At 49.7% G+C, this 26,798-nt stretch overlaps 1 pseudogene; it reads left to right on the top strand.

Moving 5' to 3' along the window:
• The first annotated feature begins 5,722 nt into the window (after positions 1-5,722).
• Positions 5,723-26,448, top strand: LOC144128329 (uncharacterized; annotated as a pseudogene).
• The last annotated feature ends 350 nt before the right edge of the window (positions 26,449-26,798 follow it).

Genomic DNA, 26,798 nt, shown 5'->3' on the forward strand with positions numbered 1-26,798 from the left:
CTGGGCATTCATTTTAACGCCACCATGACCTGGACAGCCCATGTTGACCATCTCATCAAACGTCCCATGTAATTTCTATGCATCTGTACAGGATAAAATTCAATACTTCTGTCAGGCTGCGTCAACTGGTGTTTAAGGCCCTAGCGGAGTCCGTTTTAAGGTATGGCGTCACTATTTATGGTTCGTGTGCATCGTCAAGAATCAGTCAAATCGATAGAATACTGAGCAGAATTTCCGCTAACGTTTTGTATGGCACGTCAATGGAGGCCCTTGAAAGCACCAAACGGATGCTCGTTGCTGATGTGTTCTGCATTGAAGATCTATTCACGCATGTAGTAATTACCAGAAAATATTTCTCAAATAAATTTAAACACCCTGAAAACAAGCTCAACGTATTAAGAAAAAGAAATCCGTTCAAACCTTCCAAGGTATATACTAACTACGGGAAAAGGTGCCGAATGTTCTACATCCCATTTCATTTTAACCAGCTTCCAACTGAAATGCTATCATTACAATCCCTTAAAGAGGTAAAATGTAGAATAAAGTCCTGGCTTAATATGTCAAAATCCCTGTAAGCTTGCATTAAAAGAATGCTCTAAATACTCTGAGTTTGCCATCCCATGTGAATCTAGGTTGTTTAAGTTGTTTTTGAACCTGTGTAAATAAGTGTCTTAATTTGGCAGTGTGCATTAGTGATATTGTTCTTTTTTTGTATTTAGGAATATTATGTGTCTGATTGCAATAAGCTCTGTTGTGTGGTATTTGTTTTGTTTCTACATACTGGAAACTATGTTTTTTCGTCAATACTGAGCCTGTACTTCGTTTGATTGCCGTGACCCGCACACAAGCGCACTTGCGCTTCCGCGGGCACACTTATTTCAACTTGTAATTGTGACAAATAAATATGTATGTATATGTATATATGCTTGTTTGGAGTCCGTCACTATGGTGAGGTTTTGTCCTGTGGCTTTGCCGTGCGATATTGGCAGAGCAATGGCGGCCTCTTCAACTGCCACTATGCTTGTGTTGTTTATCGTTGCTCTGGTTATTTCTTTCCCTCCTTCGTCTATTACAACGGCGATCGTTTCGCGTTGGTATCGGTACTTCGCTGCGTCCGTGTAGACTACGCTGGGACTGTCGCTGAATTCCCTGCTGAGTGCTAGGACTCTAGCTTGTCGTCTTTCATGGTGTATGTTGGGGTCTATTTGTCCGGGTATGGCTGTTACCAGGATATTGTTTGTCTGTTATTAATGCGTTCCTTGTTTTTTTTGTGCCCAGGGGTAGCCCTAATTTCTCCATTAGGTGTCTCCCCATTCTGATTTGAGTGTCTATTTGCGCACTACGTTGCGCTTCTCATAGTTCGTTTAAGCTTTTCGATACTCCCAGTGCCATAGCTTTTCGGTTGGTGTTGAAATTTGAAGTTTGAGCGCCGTTTTCTAGGCTTTGCGTAGTATGGTGTCGATTTGTAGAGTCTCTTGCTTGTTTAGTTCGTGGTAGGGGAAACTATACGCTACCCTGCTCGTGACGTGACTGTCGATGTGCGTTAGGGTGTCCTGTTCTCTCATTCTCTTCTTTTTACTGCTGGCTCTTCGCAAGATTCTGGCATCTTGCTCTGTTGTATTCTTAAGAGCGGCAATGGTTTTGCTACATCGTCCTGTGTTTTGCAGCCACATTCCAAACACTCTGACTTCTGTTTTCTCAGGCATTGTCTCGTTTCCGAGTTTTAGGGTGATTTGGGAGTCGTATTTCCGTGCACCTTTTTTTATTCGTACGTATTCGGATTTTTCTGCTGAGCACGATAGTCCTCTGGTTCTGGCGTATTGTTCAGTATGTTCGATCACTCTTTGTAGCTACTCTTCTTTTGCTGCTATAGGGAGCCTGTGGTTGTCCATATTGTTATGTCAATTGCATAGATTGCATAGCTGATGTTTTCTATTTCATCCAGTACTTCGTGTCTTATCATCGCTACGTTCAATAGTAGCGGTGATATTACTGAGCCTTGCGGGGTGCCCTTGTTTGGCACCGTGAATCTCTCTAGGTGCGCGGTTTGACGTCATGCCAGATGGCGCGGCGAGCGCGCGGAGTCCGCCAGCTGCAGCTGTTGGTAGGCAATGGCTCTGTGTCTCCTCCTCAGAAGTGCCACTGCGAAATCGCAAGTTCGTGGCCAGTGTAGCTTTTACTACAAAAAATCCTTATCATCAGTTGATTGATGGAAACAGAGTCGTGGCGCAAAGCCGCGTCTACCGAAGCGCCGAAGCTGGCTAGAGCAACAGATATCGGAAGTGCACATGAGATCCCAGCGATGTCGTCACTGTTTGACCTCGTGTGGTCGAAGTATTCAGGGTCATCTTCCCGGCACGCCATATATTGGGAGTCAGGAAAGCAAATCAAATCGGGAGCAGTTAATTCCGGATGAAGTAAAGAAACACCCCTTTCGATTATCAGAGGCAACCTGATGATTACAAACAACCTGCTCGAGCTGTACTCCATTCTATGCCGTCTTTTATAACCGTCGCTATCCCTGATGCGTTTTCCGTCAGACGCCTTGATCAATAAGAACGATACGGGGCGGCACAAAAAGAATATTTGATAGATATACGCCGGCATATGACTTTCTAACGCCGCTCATATCGCCGCACTCGCGAGACGCCGCCGAGGAACCACCGACAAGAGACCTCAGTGGTTCTGGCGACGCGATTGCCGCGAGTAATTGCTTATTACAGGTTGCCACTCGCCGCGTCACATCACTCGCGCTAGCACGCTGCCCAGCTGTGCACGATCGGCACGCACGGACTGCGCGGTGGTGTGGCAATCCGCGCGATGCTCAGAATTGACAGACGCGCGCTTTGAAAGACGCGTCGACGCGCAGAAACGCGTGTTGCCGCGCCTGAAAACGCCGTGTCTCTTAGTTTGATTGCACCCGGCATCGGCGGCACGGAATCACGGCCTATAGTATACCTGCGTCCGAACACGCTCCCTCGCTAAAAAAAATTACATGCCGCGAAGACGATGCGTGGCTTTCATACAGCATTGGCCACGCCCCCTTCCTGGGCGAAGTGACGTCTTCTGGACGCCTGGGCGCGTGCCTTGGCGTACAAATATAGCCGCTCTCGCGTCGTCAGCTGGGGCACGCGCGCGCTGCTATGTGGGGAGTGGACCGAGGCTTCACGGTCCGGATCTACCATGTAGTACAATCAGACGCAATTTGAAGGGGATCGCTTTAGGCTTAACCTGCGCACGAAATAAACTAGCCTGATGCTGGTAATTCTTGCAAGAAGGCGAAACCAAACCCGTGCGATTTGTCAGCCGCTGTGTTCCGATAACATGCGGTGTAATTTTGTCATTGAAAGATACATAACCATCCAAGGCGGCCTCAGCTGGCACAGGACAGCGCTTATTGAAAGCAGTGGGAGAGGCCTTTGTCCTGCAGTGGACGTAGTTGGGCTGATGATGAGAAAGTAACCATCACACCTGTACATTGTTTTTCTATCCTGTTCGGGCGAAACGACCGCGTAACATTCCGATTGTGTTAGTGCACTGGATGCCCGTACCCGGAAGGCCGTATCTTCGCAATTGAAAAAAAAAACAACAGAAGCATGAAAAATTCGAGAAGAATTCGGCACCAGCAAGGTAAAGTTGGCTTATTGCCAAAACAAGGATAAATGAGGAGTTTAGGACACACAAAAATGACGCGTGTTTGTGCTAAAATGAAAAACGGATTCTTCCTTTCTCTCACCCCGCCGCGATGGCTCAGTGGTTAGGGAGCTCGACTACTGATCTGGAGTTCCCGGGTTCGAACCCGACCGCGGCGGCTGCGTTTTTATGGAGGAAAAACGCTAAGGCGCCCGTGTGCTGTGCGATGTCAGTGCACGTTAAAGATCCCCAGGTGGTCGAAATTATTCCGGAGCCCTCCACTACGGACCTATTTGTTCCTCTCTTCTTTCACTCCCTCCTTTATCTCTTCCCTTACGGCGCGGTTCAGGTGTCCAACGATATATGAGACAGATACTGCGCCATTTCCTTTCCACCAAAAACCAATTATTATTATTATTATTATCCTTTCTCTCAGTTCCTCCTTTATCCCTTTCCTTAGGGCGCGGTTCAGGTGTACGCCGAGATGTGAGACAAATACTGCGCCATTTCCTTCCCCCCCCCTAAAGAAAACAATTTTCAATTACAATTTTCTTAGCCCACCGAGAAAGCGAGCAGTTTCCATTCAAGTAAGCGCATAACGAAGAATGAAGGAACAGCAAACACCAAGCAGCAGCGATACCCGGCCAATGATGATGATGTTGGTATGTAGCTTTTCCCTTTGTATCGGGTGGGTTTAGGACTGCTTCCGAGGCGGGAAAAATTAAGAAAATAAAGGGGGTGAAAAGAAACGGGAAAATTGAGAATAGGGGAGGCGGGCTTCTTTTGCGCACAAGCGCTCATCGCTCCCTCTAGTATTGATAAATGGCACTGTTAAAGTTCCAAGTCGGCACAGTTTTGCCGGAGGAAGGGACAGGATTCCAAGTCGAGGATTCTTGGGCCTGAATTTTTAATATTGCAATATTGTAAGGAACCGTTATGAAAATATTTAAGGATAACGACCCGTGTCGTATGCGATGACAGTGCCCGTTAAAAATCCTCAGATTGCCGAAATTATTTAGGAGCCCTCTACTACAGCACCTTTTTATTATTTCACTCCTTCCTTTACGGCGGGGTTCGGGTGTCCACAGAAATGTGAGACAGTTACTGAGTCACTTCCTTTCCTCAAAATGAATTCTCAGTTTGCAATGCTTCTTTCTTCCAATGCCTAGCAACAGCTTTCTTTTAAAGTTTATCCATCTCTCGCATGGTGTAGTTCGGACTGCCGTAGAAAACCAATGGAGAACATTTTGGACGATAGCAATAACGTGAATAGCAAAAAAAATGCAAGAATGCCGAAGGAGGATCTCCAAATATATTGATTGTTGCAGTGAAATTTTACGATAGGTGAATAAATTGCATTCACTAACTCTTTCCCGTTGAAAAATGCGGTTGTCCAGGATTTCTCAGTATGCCGTCGCCGCGAAAGAGTTACTAGGAAAACGGATTGCGAGAAATGAATTGTTGCTAACAGAGCTGGGATGGAGATGTCCTCTTCCCTTTGAAGTTTTCTTTTTGCCAATGCCTCCAACGCTTTGCACGTGCTAGACATGAGAACGAATGATGAAGGAGAGAAAGAGAAAAGAATGAATCATCATCGCTACGCAGCGAGTGCCAACTACCTTCGTCGTCGTCTGCACCGCTCCCCATGGCGTGTCGGCTGACCCACACCCGCTCATTACCTCGGTCGAGTCTGCTCTGTCATGGCCGCAGAGGTGGCAGCCTACCCTCTGTTCGGAAGCACTTTGGCGGCCCACGAAGTCTTCCACCCGTTCGACGCAAGACTCGTCGAGTTCCACGGCTCCGAGTCCCGTTGTGAGGACGCCGGGCAAGGGCTGGTCCACCGCGGGACAGATGAAAACGCGGGCCGCTCTTGGACGGCTGGCGGCAAAGACGACGACATCCCATCCCCGCCCCGTGGGGGAGCTCTTCGTATCTGGGAGCACCTCACGGTCTGGGGACCGCCGCCCGCGTGTTCCATCCGCGCCAGTAGACTCTCGAGTACTGAGACCTCCGCCGCAGTGTCTGTGCCTTCTTCCACCAGCCTCCTCTGATAACCCTTCGCCGACCGAAGGAAACCCCGCGGTCCAGTATGTCTGTCGCCGAGATAGCCATGGCGCTGGAAGCCGCCGTCAAGAACTGCCGTCGGAGGTACATTATGCGGCTTTCGATTCTTGACCGTGACTTCTGCGTTTGGCGACCCGCCCGCCCAGGCCCATTGGTAGTCCCCGCTCCGCGTTGCTTCCGATATAAAGCGATGTGTGAAAGAGTATGCGACCACGAGGCGGCCACACTTTGGGCTACTCCTCTATGGTGGAAGGCAGGACGTTATTAGGCCAGATTGCCTTCTTTATAGTGCCGAGCAGTTCTCGTGCCCTTGCATCGTCTTCAGGTGACAGCGCGTAAGACAGTCTGGAGTATACCACTTTCCACTTTTTTTGTCTGTATATTATTCTCTAAGTGGGACTGCTGGGCTGCTCTTTCACCAAAGAGTTGTCGGCTAATCTCGACAGTGAAACATCGCCGCGACTTCACGTTAGTTCGCTGCATCGCCTTCTCAGAGAAGGGTGTGCAGAGCTATGCTCTTGAATTTTATTAGTCGTGTGAGAGTTAGGTTGTTTAACGGCCGTCCTGTCCTGAGTTTCGGCCTCTGTTAGCGATTTTCAGTAATTGGATAATTGGATGTTCACTCTCGCAGATGTCTTTTTTTGTGACGGTCCTCACAATATGTGCTTACAACGGAAGCGGCTGGAGTTAATTCTCGCACATGAAACATTAACGCTTTCTTCGGTGTCTTAACCGTAGTCAAGCCATGAATTACGCATTATTTCACCTGCACGGCAGTGAGAAACAATTATGAGTAGTATGAACTTATATTATCATATAATTGATATAATGTTACCGTAATGCGAACTTACCTGTGTTTGCTTTGTTGCTGAAGGGCCACAGTATTTTTGTACATTGCGTGATTCAAAATGGTTTCTGCTAAGAGTTTTATGTTGCGTTTCAAAGAAAACACGGCGGCTTATTTGGCTGCGCCTGATATGAAGTCCGGAGCATTTATTAACAATCCAACGTCCACTGAAGAAGTCAACACTATTTCATTCCTGGTGGCACTGATTGACGTTTGGTAAACGCCCCCGCTTTTCGGTAATCCATTAAGCTGATTGCTTCACGTGCATAACGGTAAAATTTCGAAATATTTTCCTGCTCCGAATTAAGACGCGTTGATTGTGAAATTCGCGACATGCGGTTAGCGCTAGCCTTTTTTGAGCAGGTTTAGGGATTCTTGTGCTTTGTCTTGAATGCAGAATCACTTGTACTCTCCATGTTCTATACACTTTGCTACATATTTTGTGAAGCGTTCTGCATCCTGCAAGTTTGCGTCCTGCTGTAGCAATTCACTAACATGGGGATTATGTTTCAAATCGGAGCCAAGTGTATGCATCATAAATTAGTCCGCGCTGCGCCACAAGTGGTTTGTGAGCATCCTTAGGTTTGGTGTCCTTACGCAAGGCGATCGAATCAAATGTCGGATTAGCCCAATCCTGTCCTACGGCATCACTGCTGTGTTATCTTTCCCGACACTTGTCAAGTGAAAGATTAAAAGCGACAAGCTGCTTATAGACCTTCTCACTGTCCACAAATTGGTGTGCTTTCTGGACTGTGCTGCGTGTGCGCCGTCCAATGGGAACGTTGTCGCCACAGTACAATGACATTATCGCTGCACCCAACAGCCTAAATATCCACAAATATTGTCAATAACGTCGCGCGACTGTTGACGGCGCGGCATGTCAGCGCCTTATAACGGTGATTAACGAAAATATCGGGGAGAGTTTGCGCCACCGCAGCAAATTCTCTCGAGGGCCAGCGTCATTTGCTTCGCTGTTCCGTTCGGGACACCTGTCGTGGAACATACGTTTGCAGCCTGAAAGTGGTGCGATTGTGTGATCACCCCCGTGATTGTGCTTCTACTTCGCAGCGGTCTACGACAAATCACAAGATTCGCATTTGAGGAATATTTCGTCCGAGCGGATAACATATTTTCTTGTATATTGTTGTCTGCTTTGGTTGCTGCTGTTCGTATGAATGGGCTCCAGTAATACGAAACAAAATCGGAACGGCCGTCCAGTTGACAAATGGTATTTCAAGTGGAAGGGTATGTGTCCTCGTGAACGGGACAGCGCAAAAGACAGCACTCGGACTGGAGATTATTTAGAGCGCATGCGCGAACTCTCGCTGATTTCCCAGCTTATTGCCATTTAAGGCGCTGACTTCCCGCGCGGTTGTCGGTCGCGCAATATTATTAAAAGTTCGGAAGGCTGTGCATAGCGACCACCACCAATGGGTACAGAAAGCAGATTGATGAAAATTGGATGCTCAGTGCGCAGTACTGCGGCACGGCATTCCATAAAACAGTGCCAATTGCGAAGATGTGCTGTCCGCTGGCTCATTTGTTCCCGCTCACCCCTTGTTACTGCGCAGCGCGAATGGTGACGAGACCACCTAGAGGAAGGGCCCCATGCGCTTCTCTGGGCAGCACGACATCCGGCTCCTGCAGGAGGTGCTCAGCCTGAACCCGTTCAAGGACACGCCGCCCACCACCACATGGACGTCCATCTCCAAGAACCTCGCGGCGATGCTCAACAGCGCGCGGCGATGCCGGGAGCGGACCATCCTGCTGCTCGACCAGTTCATCAAGGGTGACTCCCCTATAGCCTGCAGCGGCACAGCACCAAGGAGGAGTCCGCCGTCAATGTGCAGCTTCTGCAGCAGGTAGATGCGTGGCGGTAATCACGTACAAAAATGGTCTATGGACAGTCTATATACTTCTTATAGACTCCATTGCCTTCCTAAAGATAATTTTTCGCTATTCCTAGTTTATAGGCTGTTCATATGAAAATGCCTACAAAAGGCATGGCCATAAATCTATAGATTGTCTATGGACTTCCTATCGGATTTGCATTGCCTATAGACTTTTCTCTCGGTAATTTCTATAGAGAGCCTCTCAAATATAATGTAGATAGACAGGCTATGACAGTGTAAGGGTATTCTATAGATTGTGTACAGAAATTTTTATAAGGAATGGGCCAAGTTACATGGCCATGTCCGAGTCAGTGAAGTCTTTGCTGATCGTCCGAGGACCGCTTCAAAAGTATGATGGTCTCTTTTTGTTACACCTCCACTGGTGAGGACAAAAATAAATGGAGCATGCTCTTGTGTTCTAGGTGAACTTAAACCAATCCTAGCAAAAGTCAATAAACTTCGTATGACCGTCTAAGACCATACCAGTGGTGCAATCTATCATAGCATCCTTAGCAATTACAGCTCTGTTCAGCGCACATTAGTTGATCGCCTTGCGCAGGAAGAAACGCGCTGAAAGGAAAGATAAATTAGAGGAAGCCGCTCCCCACAACACGCTGCGCCACGCGAGTGTCAGAAGTGCGTGGTGCTGGATGTCAGCATGAATTTACCCCATTTAAGATTCTTTTCAGGCACATAAGTGCACCGCATAACTGAAGGGAATTAAATCGCTGTGGCTCCTCATTCTATATCTTCCTATTTTTTTATTAGAATGCAGTACATGCAGCAGTCAGCGTGTAAGATGTTGGCACGAAGACCTGGGTGTGCATGGTTTACTTCTGTTCGTGCCAGTACGATCCCCTGGCATCACTGTATTTGACTTTGGTTCTGGTGCCTTTTGTAGCCATAGCTATATTAAGGTAGCATTTTGAACGTTCAGCGTGGCGGCGCAGTGGCGGTGGCAACGCCGCCACCCTGTGGCTGCGCCGCCTGTCACGGATCTCTCCGGACAACACTCGGACCGAAAGAATGGACTAGGCGACGGGTGTACCCGCACAAACGCACATTTAATACACCCTACGTGGCACACACACACTAGAACACAAAACTAACAAAACTAACGCAAAGCGCAAAGACTATAAATACACATGACCCGGGCACACTGCTGCCAGCGTCTACTACTAGCGTTCTACTATTCGTGGTCGACGTTCGTGCTCAGGGTTGGTTCGCTGCGGCTGCGGCGTTGTATGGATCCCGTAGCCGGCGTCGAGGCGGCGTTCGGCGTGCTTGGGCTGACGTTGCTGGCGGCGTCGCTGGCTGTGTCGTACAAGCTCCGGTTCCAAGCGCCCGTGGAGATGATGCCGGTGTTGTTGGCGTTGGGGGCACCACCCGGATGGGTGGCAACAGCGCTGGAGACACCCCTGGCCGTAGCAGGTGGTAGCGTCCAATGTTGATTCCCCAGAACGGGCTCATGCACGGCAGGAAGTCCATGATGCGATATCGTAGAACGCGAGCTCACTGGAGCAGTAGCCGGCGTCGCTCTCTTCCAGCCGATGTGTCCCTGACCTGCCGGAGCCTCCGCTTCTCTACTGCTCCCCCTCGGGCCTCGCTCTCACTCGCCCTTTTATAGCATCGGAGTTAGTCCACGTATGCCTTGTCGTCGTCTTCTCTTCTCCACCAGTCATCTCTCTCCACTTCACTGAATGCTTCTCCACTAATCATCTTCCTCCACCTCACCGGATGCTTCTTCTTCCTCTTTATTCTTCGGTTAATTCGCGTCGTCTTCATCACACCTTTTTCCTTTAAAATTTAATTTAGGCTCCTTTATATATGTGACACCGCCACGCTGTCACCTGATTGGTCAAGTGGTTCGGAGCAGCTGCCGGCGGCACGGCGCACGTGGTTCATCACGTGGTTGGTCATGTGGCCAAGTTCCACTCAGCCAGTTGTAGCTATCGCGTCACTCTAGTTTTAACCAGAGCTAAACCACTGCCAAATTGTTTTTGTTCACGCCGTCGGAACGTAATAGGAGTGTTGATGGCTTTCTACTAAACAAACCGAGGTTACTAATGGGCTAAGTGCAAAGTGCCTTCGGGATATAATGGCACTGCGGAGCGCGTGTTGACTTCATAGTAGTGGAACATGGCATGTCTGTGCGCAGGACACAAATTGCATGCACCTCGGCCTGTACCTCGTCTGTAAATTTTGCGACCATTTTCGCACAGTTTAGTAGGAAAACTGCTTAACGCTAGCAGTAAACTTAGAAGCCCCAAGGTGCGGCAGGCTTTCTGATTCTTCTTTATCTTGACCACGTGTGGGCTTCGAATTCAACAATAGTTCGCTGCATTTTGGCTTCCATTTCAGGCTTTTGCGCTGGTCCTTGCCCTCGGCGCGAAAGTGGTTTTGTCCGTACGGACCTGCTTCCCTAATTTGGTTATCAGGAAAGCTAAGGTGCAGTACCGTCTCACACTTGATGGGCACCTGAACCGCGCCTTGGGGAAAGGGAGCAAGAAGACAGTTAATGATTGAAGGGAAACAGGTGCCGTGGTAGAGAGCTCCGGATTAATTTTGACCATTTCGGGTTCTTTAATGTGCGTTCGCATCTTACAGAACACGACCGAGCTTCTTTTTTGCATCTCGACTCCATCAAAATGAGGACTCCGCGGTTTGGTTTGAATCCGCGTCCTCGGGCTCAGCAGCCCAACGATCTCACCGCTGAGCCACCACGACGGACAGCTCCTCAACACCGTGCCTCTTGCGTCTAAAAACGGGGCTGTCTTCTCGGCACGTGTCTCATCTCTGTAAAAGTGTGGTGTGTGCGAACGCCAGCGGAAGGTCGTGACCTTCCTTAGTCTTCCTCGTATAACTTGCTGCTCAGTGCGCCGGTTTGTTTCCACCGTTTACGCCTGCATTGTGGGATCTCCCAAGAGAAAGGTAGAGGTAGAAGGCGTCATTTGATTTTTGAAAGGGCACGCAGAATGTGAAAGCAGCTGTTCCGCCTTCTCATTGCTCGGCACTTTGTTATAGCCAGATCTGTAGAGACATGCAGCCGCATATACCGTAACGCCTACTTATTCACTCAGCAGAGAACACGCTTATTTGCTACTTAAATGGTGCCTTCAGTGGTACGCCAGGCTGTGGTCCTTTCTTGACACCTTCCATTCACAAATACTTTTATTTTCCATCGTTTTGCACAAGGTTACCCTAGCCCTATTCTCCTATGTGCCTGCCATGGGGCAGATATGGTCCTGCAGGCCTGGTACTCTCCATTATCAATTATTAACTTAAGCTGTCCCGTGCATAATCTATTGCACTGTCCCACGTTCTCTTGTTTGTCTTCCACTTTTCGGCAGCGGAGTAGCCTAGGCGGCCACAGTTCAGTGAGGCAGTTATAGTTACGACGACCAATTTTATCAGCGCAACCGCCACTACAAGTTTACTAATAATACTACTACTACTACTGCTGCCAGTGCTACTACTACTACCCTACTAATACCACCACTAGCACTCCACTACCACAACAACCGTGACTACTACTAGTACTACTACTACAGCGACTACCTCCATTAGTGCTACTATGAATATTGCTATGAACAATATTTCTCGTATTGCTGCTACTATTGCTACTACTACTGGGGCAGCGCATTGAGCAAGACACGGTGCATATCCTCGCCGCGCAGGTTCTGCAGCAGTACCGAGACGGCGCGGGCGGCTACAGGTCGCAGGTCGCGCATCGGGGGATGAGGCCTCGTGATGGCTGCGCCGGCGGCGGCGGAAGAGGAAGAAGACGATGATGACTTCAACCTAGAGAAGAACCGACCGCTAGTTATTCTTCAGGAGGACTCCACATCTGATGCGTACACTGCTAGGCAGGGTGAAGAGCAGAACCTTTTGCTGTTCTGTCCTCCACTGCGTTTCTTAAAAAAATCTGACACTAGCTGACAGACATCACTGTTAGGAGTCGAATTCCTGAGCCAATTCCGCCAAATTACGCCAAATGGCAAATCGTTCTACATGCTGCAACTAAACCGAGTTTCTGCTCGCTTTTTCTGTACACCTACGCCGAAAGATAATTGAAAAACTTTCACGAGAACGAAACCGAAACTGAAGCAGGTATTTTAATTTGTTAGCTACATGGTATTTCCCCATCAATAGACACCTTTAGCATACCGTGTTACTGATACCGGTGCCGGAATACCGGCAGCCTGCGCGCAGCCAACGCGCATGCGCAAATCGCCTTTACGGCGTTAGGAATCCGGCAGCTGCACGCGTCTGCAGCATCTTGACTAATCAGCGCGTGCTCACCAGCGGTGGGCACGCTTCCGGTACTTCAGTAACTCGGTACACGGTATGCTAAAAGTGTCTAATTTCTCACGAAGTAGAAAAATATAAGTATTCAATATCTTGAATAGTTCATGAATAGAACTTGCTGTTCGGTTTGTGCCATACCGCGAGTTTTGCATACGAAGTATGCCATGAATATCTGAAAAATACGAACTTTCCTGCACCGCCAAAGTTGCTGTGAACAATTATTGCATTTCTAAACGGCCCTCACTACATTGACCAGCACGATCTCATACTTGTCGCATAAATGAATCCGCGATTTTCTCGTGTGTTTGATCGCCAGCACGCGGCACAAGCGCACGCGCGATAGTGCGAGGTCGTGCGAGAAATATTCATTCATGGACATCGGGAGTTGCCGCAGCCGCGCTCCTGTCAGAAAATAAATGCAGCTCCATAAGGCGCATCATTAGACACATTTAGCATACCTTGTACAGCGTACCGTGTTGCCATTACTGTGACCGGAGTACAGAATCTCGTCCACCGGCAACAGGCATGCGCATATTGGTCCGATGCGGAAGGCTTGCGTGCTGCTGCCGGAAACCTGACGCCATCTGGTGGCCTCTAGGCGATCTGCGCATGCGCACTGACGGTGCGCGGGCTTCTGGTACTCCCGTCACGGTAGCAGTAACACTGTACACGGTATGCTAAATGTGTCCATTAGACACCTCTACCATACCGTGCACCGTGTTACTGTTACCGAAGTACCGGGAGCCCACCCACCACCAATGCGTATGCGCAGATCGCCTCGAGAGCGCCAGATGGCGCCAGGTAACAGGCAGCTGCACGCACGCGTGTCGCTTCGGGACCAATCAGCGTTTGCGCAATGACTATGCTCAAGATGTCTGTTGTCTCGTGCCATTACGCGGCCCACAATTGGTCCTGAACCCGCTTGCGAAGAGTGTGAACAGGCGTCAGTGCTGCACCCGCCGCGGTGGCTGAGTGGTTAGGGGCGCTCGGCTACTGATCCGGAGTACCCGGGTTCTAACTCGACCGCGGCGGCTGCATTTTTATGGAGGGAAAACGCTAAGGCGCCCGTGTGCTGTGCGATGTCAGTGGATTTCAGTGCATGTTAAAGATCCCCAGGTGGTCGAAATTATTCCGGAGCCTTCCACTACAGCATCTCTACCTCTTTCTTTCTTCTTTCGCTACCTCCTTTATCCCTTCCCTTAGGGCGCGGTTCAGGTGTCCAAGGATATATGAGACAGATACTGTGCCATTTCTTTCCGCAAAAACCATTTATTAATATTATCAGTGCTGCTACCTTTCTTGGCCTCTACGATGTGCGTCGGTCAATAAAGCAGGGCTTGCATAGGACAGCGGGTCGGGCGAAGCCCCGACACTCGGGCATCCCAGCGGTGAATTCGCTTTGGCCACTGTCACCCTGCGCAGTTTCACTCTGTTTGACGTACGCGTTCGCAATGGGGAGCGTCGCAGAAAAAGCTGCCGCTGCATGGTGACGTGGCGTTGAAGGATAGTCATTTATAGGACAGGTAGAAAATCGAAGGCCGCCTTGCATGTATTTGTGTAGTATAACATATCAATGTTTGCTGTTATTTTGCATAGTTGTGTCTGATTTATGTTGTCAATGAAGCACCGACATTTAGTTTTGCGATGATCGGAAAGACGTTTTGGCCAGGTGGTGCAAAGTATTGAGAAAACAGGACTAGGACAAATATAACAGGAGCCGGCCGCGCACAGAGTGCTCGAAACCTTAGTGCCTTGCCCTGTGTGCTTGTGTCATTCTTGTCCCTGCGCTCTTTTTCAAATTCAAGGCTAGTGAGGTGTCGATCTCTGCCTGTTCATTTTCGTTTTCCCCCTCCACCTCTTTTTGTCATAATAAACGGGGATGGAATGACTGAAGTTATACTTTATTGCCCTAAGCAGTAATCGCTATAAAATCACTGGTGGTAACCTCATTGATCGTATCTAGAAGAGTCACTGTAAGCTATATCAGCGTACCGCATTCTTCCTTTTGACGCCTGGTGCTTCCAGAACGAAGATCCCCTTTGTGATGCCTTGCATATCTGTCTTCGCAGCGTCGTTATATTAAGAGGTAATTTAAAACTCTGCACAATTTTTGAACCTTGTTTAATCAGCACATTGGGGCATCAGGTCGTAGAGTTGAGTTGAGTTGAGGTGTTGAATGCTACAGGTGGGGTTAGCCTTGCTTTCTCTGCCGGCAATTGCTCCACCGCAGCGTCCCTTCGATATTAACAATGCCGCATCTACCCCGCTAAGCGCACAGTCTCTTATAATAGCACTCATTCTCTCCCGCAGTAACAATTTATGCACACAATCAATCCACACAGTTCACATCACAGTCCACTCCAGAAGTCACCATCTATGCACATATTCAGTCACAGTAAAACATAGGCCATTGTAGTGCCACACTCCATACACACATTCACTCACAGTATAAAGTAGTCCACCCCGGAAGACACCATCTACGCACACATTCAATCACAGTAGGCCATAGTCCGTTCCTGCTGTCACCAATTAAAAACAAGATCCGTGTTCTGTAGAAATGTTAAAAGAAGGCGTGCAGCCTCCCTTCTGCATGTCTGGTTTCCACTCGGGTAGACAATGTCCTGCACTGTGCTGTGACGGGTTCCTGTCTTCTTGAAGGAAGCGAACAACATATGCCTTTCCGCGTTGTGCTCTGGGCAGTACATAATATAATGTTCGATATCCCCGCACACACCACATAAAGAGCAGAGCGGAGACGATGCTATGCCGGTCTTATGCATCCATGCAGGCGTGCGAGCAGAGGCCGTGCTAATTCGATGTAGAAGGGTCGCCTGAGATCTTCTCAGTCCCTTGGTCACACATGGCTTGTGGGACGCACTCCAAAGGGTACTGAAGTGATCGAGCACCGTTTTCCTGCAGAGACTTTTCCCATCTTGAGGTACTTTTCTTGATGGAATCCTCAGTCGTAGTTGATGAAACTCAGGTCGTAGAGTTACGAAGCGTTTGCAGGGCACCGCTTTATGCAATTTACCTGTAAAGCCTCGTTCCCCCCGTTCTCGCAAAACAGAGCTCTGGCAGCCGTGTACCTTCCATGCCCGGCAGCACGACGAAAATGAATGCGATAATTGTAACTTTTTCCCGTGACTCTGAAATCTAGAAAATCTCAACGCCATCTGTCATGGCTGCGCGTACCTTCAACATGACATCGAAAGGAACCTGTTAGCCCGAAGCGCACAGCGAGTTCGCGTTTCTTTGCCGTTCTCAGTTTGCAGCGGGGTAGCCATACGACTGTGCGCGTCGCTTAGAATCGTGTGGTGAATGACAGACTTGTCGGTCGATGGTGACGCACGGTGTGGCTTAGTAAATAAATATCCCCTGGTGTCAGAGACCTTTATGATGTCGAAAATTTATGAATAGTCCGTTTGTAAGCCTTATGCCACCTGCTAGGTTTTCGGCGCTAAACCGAACACGACGTAGACGCGCAAGCCGCTGATTTAGATTGCTATCGAGGATTTTGAAATCTGGCCGAATCTGGAAGCTGTGCTTTTGATAAAGATAAATAGCGCGTTTTCTTCGCATAAGGCGAATAACCTTAACTGAATCATCTCCGTTGGGAAATCTCTGATGCAATCTCCGCCACACAGTGGGAAAGCAAAGCTTCTATTGTAAAATGTGTGTTACCTTTCTCTGCTTCATGTACGCGTGTGAGGCAGATTTCTAACGCGCCTAGGAAAGTTAATAGACGAATATAGGGAGGTGTCTTAGGGGCCACCCACCCGCCAGTTTGTATCAGTTGTAAATATGCTAATATTGCTGTTTCGATGTCATAGTTTTCCTGCTTAACCGTGCAGTAGCCCCGGCCTACCGCATACCTAAATTGGCGTAAAAATCTGAATGATTTTCATTTTTTCAAGGTTAGGTCTTTGCCCCCACCTTGAGTAGTCGAAAATTCCCTGCGCCATGGCGCTCTTTGGCCATAGATGCCCTTGCGCCGTAAAAACCTTATCGTCGTCGTCATTTGTGCTCGCAAGTGTATATATCATTTCCTCACATTACTGTGGAATCTGCATTTTTAAACATACTAACCATTGCAAAGACCAAGTTCCGACTGTGAGAAGTGCAAGCAATCTGCTCGAAGATAGCTCTTTGCCACGCTAACGCAACACAGCCTAACGTTTCTGTGGTCGTACAGCTGCATCAGCAGATGCTAGCACAGGTTTTAATTTTGATATTTATTTGCTATACGTGCCTAAGTATTTGCGCGCAGTTTTATTGTTCTTGGACACTCGTAAATTGTCCTAATCCGCTGATTTCATAACTGCCGTAGTCATGCTTTTCTTTACAAATCGATCCTTTTTTTCTGAAATGCTGGGGCCTCTAGAGTAAAAATACGGGAAGTTCACAACTTACCTCCCACATTCCCGGTTCTTGGACCTTAGAGGGTCTAAGAAAACTGATGATCGCGCAAGCGATACGACTGTGCTACTATCACTCACCTTCTTTCTTTTGCTCCGACAAACATTCTTCGTGGTATCCGAAACCGAACGATATGTGGGAGTAGAAGGTACTCTTTTTGTACACAGCCAAGCACTGGTATCTCTAGGCTAAGAATTACGCTGTCATTTCATTGAGCAAATTGGCCCGTAAGCAAGACTTTTGCTTGCAAGTGGCTTCTGCCCAGGGCCGATATTTTTCTCGTATTCAGAGTGACTTCTTGATATATACAGTAGGTATTAATTGTGGTTATACTGATGCGCACACTTGGTGAATTGAGTGCTGCGATCCAGAAAGCCCGCTTATTGCTCGAGTGTTTCACGTGCTGTTTTTACAATGTTTGTCACTCGTGGTTAAGCGCGGCACACCTGACTGACAACTTAGCGCGTGCTCAAAGGCGAAGCCGAGGGACATTAGGAAGCGACTGAAGGACGTCTGGGCCGGAACGCGTAGCTCGACGCCTCAAATATTTGAATAAACTTATTTACGTGCAGCAATCTTGGCCTCGTGCTATTATTTGAGCTGTAATGGTCCCAGCCCTTTTCTGACTGCGTTTTCTTTCCCCACCGACCATTGTGCTTCGTAGCTCATACTTTTCATGGTGTTTCTTGAGTTGTACGCAATAATAGGCATTGGCATAGATACACCACCCATTGGAGACTTTACAGACTGTTCATTTCACTTGTTCTCCAAAGGTACATCTCATGCGCAAGATAGTCGTGAGGAAGGTGGCATTTCTCCCGCATAACTACGTAACACCTCCATAACAGCGGCATAGTAAGACCAGTAAATTCCGAAGGTCTTTTATACAACGCACTCTCGCTTTGTGTTTTAGCTAGAGTTAAGTTTCTTGCCCTCCTTCTGATGGGATGGTCGGTTTGGGCTGGTCGGTTACTCGTCGTGAGCGGTGGATGGTGATGGCACGCTGGCCGGTGATTGATACATGGCGGTTAGCAGTACGAAGGGATTAGCGCTCTTCGTCCGCTCGTCTGGCGACACGTTACCGGTTGGGGCAGCAATTCGAACTTCTTTGCAAATAAACGGATTTATTCAAGATGGAATCGACATAAAAAAGCTTGTGAGCAAAAGCCAGTTTAAAAAGGGCAGTTTTAAAAAGGCTGTTTAAAAAAGGGAAAAAAACGGCCGAGCTTGAGACTCGGCGCGCTCCCCCTCAGTCATTGTTTTCAGTGGGTTTTTAACCCCTTCGATAATTGGGCGGAGCTTTAGTAAATTAGCTCTCGCCCAATTTTAACCAACAGCAGTGCAGTGGCACCGTACGTGCAAGTGGGCGGAGCCCAGGGCTCCCGGGTCTGAGCCCAGTGGACCCCGCACCTCCTGGAACGTGCAGGGCGCGTGACTCCGCGTGCGCAGCTCACTGCATATGCACTCCATCGAGTGCCACGCATCGGATTTGCCATCTCTGCTGACAGCAAAGCAGTGTCTTCAGCGGGACAAGGTCATCAGCCTCCTGCCGGTCAGCAGAGGATGACCCGGCGCCAGAGCCGAAAGGATTAGTAACGTAGCTGGCATCGAGGCAACCTAAGCGCAGGTGTCACGCCTCGACGTACATTCCTCTATTTCCCCTGGGCATGACCGCTCCTGGGAACAGGTGCGGGGAGGGGGAACGACCCGTCGGCGCCGTGGGCTTCTAACTTAACATCTCCCCACCAAGAATGTTGTGAGGGGGGACGCTTGCTGTACACACAATATACCAAAGGCCACAATAGCACAAAGGTTCTGGCCCTCAACAAAATACAGAACGGGCAAAAGCAGAAATAACCCGGTCCCCACTGGGCACCGTACCAGCACAAAAAAAAACATAGGAGGGTCACTTCACAACCTACTTATTAAAATAGGGAAAAGAGTACGTTCAAAAGGATATCTTGTTGCATGCATCTACACTCAGATTTACATATTTTTCTCTTTGCGACCCAAATAACAGTCGAAACAATCATGAAATAAGGAGTCCAACATTAATGCACTTGAGATAGAAGTCCAGAAGCAATCACACACACACAGTCAGGTTGGGCCACCGTCCCGAATGTTCCTTGGCCCGCGATGTCTGATCCATCTACCTAGCACAGGTGGCTCCCCTTCTCTGCCCCACTTTTGTGCCTTGTTTTTTGCAAATCGCTGGTACTTGCTCGCATTTGCAGTGGTTCGTAGTTAGAACCTCTGTGGAACGTGTGGGGCAGAGTCCGTGTGCAACCTGGATAGGGCGTCGACGCATTTATTTAGAGAGCCTTTTATATTAGCGAACTCAAGGTTGTACTAATGGAGAGCCAGGCTCCAACGGGTCAATTGGGCGCTCGAGGAAGCTGATCTTGTTAAGTAAGTCAAGGGTTTATGGTCAGTGTGTACCTTAATCCTCGTGCCGAAGAGCCATGTATCCAGACACCCTAACGCCCATATGACTGCGCAAGCTTCTCTTTCTATGGCGGACCACTTAGCCTGCTGCGGCATCAATTTCTTGCTCAAAAAGGCAATTTGTTTTTCTTGCCCGTTCAGCTTTTGTGCCAGAACATGCCCCGACCACTCTTTCCGACGCGTCTGTTGTCAACACAAACTCTTTGTTGAGGTCAGGGGCCGTGAGCATAGGCATCCCGATCAAGGAGGCTTTGACGGCGTTAAACGCCCGTTCTGCTTCCTTTGTCCACAAGATTATATTCGGGACCCGTCGGTTGGTGAGATCTCTTAAGGGGCGGACTATCTCCGAATACGAGGGGACGTAGTCGCGGTTATAGTTAAAGTCCAAGCGCATTACGCCGCTCCTTCTTGGTAATCGGTGGCTTAAGATGTCCCATTGCCTGAGCTTGTTCCGGGTCCGGTGAATGAAGCCCTGAACCTACCACGTGTCCCAAATACCGGACGCTTTGCTGTGCAAACCTGCATTTTGTTGGACTAACTGTGAGTCCAACGCTCATGATAGTCTCCAGCACACAACCCAAATGGTCTAATAGTTCCTGCCAAGTTTCGGAGCAGACTACCACGTCATCGATGTATGCGCACGCGTAGCCAATTTGCTTTTGTAGGACACCGTTCATTATCCTTTGGAAGGTGGCTGCCGAATTACGCAGTTAATAAGGCATCACGCGCCACACAAATAGACCTCTGGGCGTCGCAAATGCGGTGTATTCTTGTGAGTTGTGTTCCACTGCTATTTGTCAGTAGCCCCGAGTCATGTCAAGGACAGAGATGAACTTCGTCTTAGCTACGTCATAAGTCAGCTCTGTGATGCTGCTCATTGGGAAACTATCTACTTCTGATATGGCGTTCAGTTGTCGGTAATCATTGCACAGCCTCACTTTTCCGTCTTTCTTCGCAACACAGACTATGGGTTGTGCATAGCTACTCTCCACAGGTTATATTAGATCCCCTTGAAGAAGTTCTCCAATCTGGCGGTCTACCTCATGCCAAAGTGCGACAGGCACACGGTAAGGGTAAGTTCATGTTGGTTTGGCGCCTGGTACCAGGTTTATCTTGTGTTCCCCAACCAAGCACTTTACCGGCCGTTCGGAGAACACCGTTTCGTATCGGCCTATCACTTCACCGAGCTCCCTGATTTGTTCCTGGGTCAAATGCGTGGACTCATGTAGTGTGAATTCAAAGGTGTCACTCCCACTATGCAATCCGGAACACCTTTTATGTCCCCAAACTCTCCATCAGACTAAAAAATTACGCCTACGTTGTTCACTCTGGCGTAATACTTTCTTAATCTATTGGCGTGAGCCCACCGCTCAGAACAATCTCTGAAGATGACAACATAGCTATCGGGTCGTCTATGTTATTTAATCGTTGCTGGGTCCAACCATTTAGGTCGCATCTTGTTCTGCTGGTTCGTATCCAACACGAGGACTTCCTCACCCTCACAGAACCTTTTGGCCCGTGCCCTTAGAGTGTATTTCTCCGCATACGCTTTCTGCAGCAGCTTTATTTGGTGATCTACCCTCTCTGCTACTTCAGACATTTGCTGCCGCAGCTTGATCAGATACTCTGACTTAGCCTTATTTAGGCCCGTAGGTGATGGCCAGTTCCTGTCCATGTCTTTTGAAGGATACTTAATGGGCCTTGCGGGACGTGCCCATACATAACCTCAAACGGGGATGCTCCCGTGATTTCGTGTGGAACTTCTCGGTATGCCCACATCATGCATGGAATAAATCGGTCCCATCCGTAAGTGTGGTCACCTATTATGTGTCTGAGCATCGCCTTGAACGTGCCGTTCCAGCGCTCAATGATGCCACTGCTTTGTGGATGCTCTGGCGTTGAAAACCTCATGTTTATCCCCAAGCGCTGCATGAGTTCCCGAGTCAGTGCTGAGGTGAAGTTTGTTCCCTGGTCGCAGCAAATCAGCTGAGGGACATCAAACCGCGCGAAAATGTAGAGAAGCGCCTGACACGTGGACTTAGCTGTTAGTGAGCGCAGCGGTACCACGTCTGGCTACCTGGAACATAGATCGATAACACATAATGCGTATCGATGTCCCCGCGTTGATACTGGCTCGATAGGTTCAATGCAGTCCAAATAAATCACTTCGAAAGGTTCCCTTGGCCGAGTAAGCGTTGTGATTGGTACCCTCTCTGTCGTCATTTTCCTCGAAAACGTTTGGCAAGTATGGCAGGGTTAAAAATGCCGTCTGACGTCGGTAGCTAGGCTAGGCCAGAAAAACGCACTGCGGATACGCTGTTTAGTTTTCATTTCAGAAAAGTGTCCTGCGCAGGACATATTATGCGCAAGAGTCAGCACTTCTTTCCGACGACTCTGCGGGAGTAGGAGCTGTCGACACGGTCTGTCATCCAACACTTCATGGTGAAAGAGTAGTCCTCGTTCTATTGCCATTTTATATGTTCCGGCCTGCGCCTGTGAGCAAGAGTATGTTAGGGAGGCGTCTCCTCTTTGCTGACCGGCGAAACTAGGGTCCGCCGTGCTCTCGTCTGTCTGCGGTGGTGCGAGCTATGTACCTTCTGGTGCCCCGTTGTCCTCTGCACTCTCGCTTGGTTCAAATTCCAACTCCCGTGATATGTTCTGATCAGGTCGTGCGATCTCGGTTTCTGCTTGTATTATCCTCACCGCGAGATCAGCGGCTTCTCTTTGCTTTCTTTTGAGTGCCTCGAAAACGTCCAGGGTCAGTAGGACATCGACCTCTCCAGTTAGCTCATCCGTAACCGCGCATAAAGTGACTAGTTGTGGGCCTGCGCCGCTATCTTTTGTGGGCAAGCCCAGTGGTACATAAAAGAGCTCGGCTGTTACAGTGTGCCCAAACGCACCCCGTAAGCGTACCGTCCCACTTCCCTGCTTCCGGACTTCCTCAGGCACCACTTTTCGTCTCAACACGGTGATGTCTGCGCCTGAATCGAGGCACGCTTTGAGCGGTTGTCCCCCACATACGTGATCTACCCATGTCAGCCGTGATACCGGCGCCAAGCCTCTTGTTGCCACCTCAGCTTGCGTTACGTATTCGACCGCGGCTCTTGCGGTCATCTTTGCGTCCTGCTGGTGACGACCTAGCTCGATCATTACCAGACATTACATTGGGCCTATTCTGTGGGCAGTTCTACTGCACATGACCGAATTTACTACAGCCATAGCATTTTGGCGGTTCCCTATGCTCGTCTTTGGATCGATTTCCTTGGTTTCGTGACTCGCGCGGCTTTGCCTCATACTTTTTTGGCCCCTCTGCAGCCCTTTGACGGCGTCCACGCGTACTTAATTCATATTGTTCGGCAAGTTGCGCAAGCTCCTTGGGTTTCAGCCACTTATCTGTCTCCGGTTAGAGAACGTACTCGCGCATTTCGTCCGGCATAGTCTGCTTAGCGTGGTCTTCCACCATGAGGGCCCGAACATCCCTAACGTTTTCACTTTCCTAATTTGCAAGTAGTAGCCCAGCGTTACCTTCAATTTGGTGACAAACTGACCCCAGGTTTTGGCATTTTTTCTACAAGTGTAGAACCTCCGCTTGTATTCTTCAGGAGTCAATCGGAGCTTCACGAGTACTAGCTCCCGAATTTCCTCGAAACTCATTACCGTGTCGACCGACTGGTTAGCCACGAGTACCCGAGCTTTTTCATTCAGGAAACACATTATAATTGATTTCGCGATGTTATTCAGGATCTTGCAGGCCCTTATCATATTTTCGGCGCTTTTGAACCATGCAGGAATGAGGTCGTCCGACTCTGGCATTGATGCGAGGACTGCCCGTAGATCATTCGCGTGCTGACCCAACTTTTCCCTTCTGCTGCCATTTCCCGGGGTGCCCTGACCTCTCTGAATCAGCGTCTGGAGCTGAATTTTAGCCTAAGGGCTTCAATCTCTAGCTCCTGCTCCCTCAAGCGTGTGCTACCCTGGCTGCTGTCACTCGCCGGGGTGTTACCGCTCTGCCCATCCATAATTGTCACGTTCTCCGTGTCTTCCCCGTCAGAGTCCGTGTCAATAGCGTTTTGACTTCCAGCGCGCAGTTTCTGTGCTCGGGTAGTGATTGACATCGCGTTCCCTGAGAAAACGGGAACAGGCACACCTGTGTTCTGCAGACTTCTTGCTCGCGCTGCGCTGGGTCGGTGTCAGCCTTTCCGCTGTCCACGTTCCGCTGGTGGCGGAAGGGGTGGGAGTCCCACCGGTGCTCACTGCGGGGCCCGTCACGTCCTCCAGGCCGATGAATTCGCCAGCCACAGATGCCGCCGAAGTCGCCGCGCTTCGCTCCGTCGATCCGCTTCTCTCGCTCCTCGGCCTCACTTGGACTTTGGTCCCCGGGGCTTCTCACCAAGATTTTGTGCCCCGTCAATCTTCCGGAAGGTACTGCCTCCAACCGCTCTGCAGGAAGCCGCTCAGACGATCCTGGTCACGGCTCCAGTTAATTTTCTTGCCCTCCTTCTGATGGGATGGCCGGTTTGGGCTGGTCGGTTGCTCATCGCGAGCGGTGGATGGTGATTGCACGCTGGCCGGTGATCGATACACGGTGGTTAGCAGTACGAAGGGATTAGCGGTCTTCGTCTGCTCGTCTGACGACACGTTGCTGGTTGGGGCAGCAATTCCAGCTTCTTGGCAAACAAACTGATTTATTCAAGACGGCATCGACATAAAAAGGCAGGTGAGCAAAAGGCAGTTCAAAAAGGGCAGTTTTAAAAAGGCTGTTAAAAAAATGGCCAGGCTTAGCTGCTCCGTTGACTCGATAGGCTATTAACTCGATCGCCATTGAAACTGCCCGTGTAGCAGCGATCGATCGCCTTTGAGTCGATAGACTATCGGTTCGAGGGCCCTCGAAATGCCCGTGTGACAGTGGTATAAGACTGTCCCGGCGAAGGAGCGCAGCTCTTTTATACATATGCCGTGACGTCAATCATAGCGCAGCGGCCCTAGCGGGAGGAGCGGGAGTCAGGTGGTGGCTGCGGCCGCGCGCGACCGTGCGAGTTGGGGCCCAGCTTTTCCTCCGGCTGTCGTGACGTCATGTTACGTGGTTTGGTGGCTGCCCGGCCGTGCCCAAGGGCTGAACTGAGTGATTGCAATATGCAACGCATAAAACGGCCGAGCTTGAGACTCGGCGCGCTCACCCTCAGTCATTGTTTCCAGCGAATTTTTAACACCTTCGATAATTGGGCGGAGATTTAGTAAATTAGCTCTCGCCAAATTTTAACCAACAGCAGTGCAGTGGCACCGTATGTGCAAGTGGGCGGAGCCCAGGGCTCCCCGGTCCGAGCGCAGTGGACCCCGCACCTCCTGGAACGTGCAGGGTGCGTGACTCCGCGCGCGCAACTCGCTGCATGTGCATTCCATCGAGTGCCACGCATCGGATATGCCGTCTCCGCTGGTAGCAAATGAATGTCTTCAGCGCGACAAGGTCGTCGGCCCCCTGCCGGTCAGCAGGGGATGACTCGGCGCCAGAGCCGAAAGGATTAGTGCCGTAGCTGGCATCGAGGCACCCTAAGAGTGGGTGTCACGCCTCGACGTACATTCCTCTTTTCCCCCAGGCATGACCGCTCCTGGGAACAGGTGCGGGGGGGGGGGGGGGGGGGGTCGGGGCCGTGGGCTTCTAACTTAACAGCTAGGTTCTCATGTCTGGTCATCACAGACAGATGGAGTTTACGGGTGTTTAACGTCCCAAAGTGACTGAGGCTATGAAGGATGCCGTAGTGAAGGGCCCCGTAAATTTCGGCGACCTAAGGTTGTTTAACGTGCACTGACATCGAACAGTATGCGGACCTCCGGAATTTCGCCTCCATCGAAATGCGACCGCCCCGGCCGGGATCGAACCGCCGTCTTTCGTGCACACATGAAGGTCCGGTGCCTTGTTCGTTGAAAGGAATAAATCAGAAGATCTGGGCTGGGTTTGTCGAGTTATTTGCGCGCCGGACACAGGAAGTACCGGCGCTCAAGTAATGTGAAAAACTAAGCCCAGTTATTCTGATTTATTGCTTTCAACGAACAATTCAGTGCTGCTGTAGTATAGAAGCATTGCAGACCAGAAGGCTGGTATATATTTGTGTATAAAAGCTGCCCACAGCCGGATTCAACAAGCTCAGAAAAGCAGAAAGACAATGAGGAACAGGTGTGCGCTTGTCTGTTCTTCTGTTAATGTATCTTCTGGATGTGCGCAGCATATCAGCAGGATTTTATTCGGGAAATCAGCAGTTATTTTCGCATGCATTATTTTATTACCCAGCGGCTTAAACGCACGATTTGTGCCATATCCTATGTTCAGTGTAGTGTTGTCCTAGACGCAGGTGGCAGCGAGCGCGAGCAGCAGACGCAGAACGGCACGCCCTCTGCGAAGGAGCACGCGCCCCCATCGGCCAAGCCTGCGTGCATGGCTGCCTCATCTACCTTCCCCATCAGCGGCATTGGCAATGGCAACGGCATTGGCGGAGGCAGCTACTGCGGCCTCACTGACGATGACGGGGGTCATCAAGAAATCGTCATGGCCGCCGCCATGGGCGACGTCAAGTTGGCTGACTTCCCAGCCAGGTGGTCTCGTTCCTGCTCACGTGCCAGGCCAAGGAGATGCATGTGCGCTAGCAGGAGCTCAAGCTGCGCCTCGAGGAATTCGACCAGGAGCGAGCCAAGCTCAAGCTCTAAGAGGACCAGCTCGCCCTCGAGAAGGCGCGCTTCGAGATCGAGTGCCAGGAGCGCGAACTGCAACTCCGCTCTGAGCGCCAGGAGAATACGCTCTTCATAGAGGAGCTCAAGAGGGTCATGAGCTCTGGTTTTGCGGACTCCTAGCTTGTTCACTTGTTGGCCACTTGTTGCCTGCCACTTTGGGCCGTTGGAAACTGTGTGTGTGTGTGCGCGTGTGCGTGTGTGTGCACGCACGCACACACACACGCGATTTTGCTCGCGGCGGTGTGAGTGTACGTGACCTGGTCGTGAGTGTAAGAGACCTGGTCGTGTTGATGCCTAGTGTCTGCCAGTTTGTCGATGGCACATGGTACCTGAGTTGGGCCTCAGAAACGAGCAGTGGTAGAGGAAGAAGATGAAGACCATAAGGAAAGGACCTGAACTCATGGGTCAAATGAAAATGGTATTACGTTAGTGTGTACACAAATTCTCTGCCTCAGCCTACGCTCTTTTAA

This window comes from Amblyomma americanum, chromosome 1 (genome assembly GCF_052857255.1).
Source record: "Amblyomma americanum isolate KBUSLIRL-KWMA chromosome 1, ASM5285725v1, whole genome shotgun sequence".
Taxonomy (NCBI): Eukaryota; Metazoa; Arthropoda; class Arachnida; order Ixodida; family Ixodidae; genus Amblyomma; species Amblyomma americanum.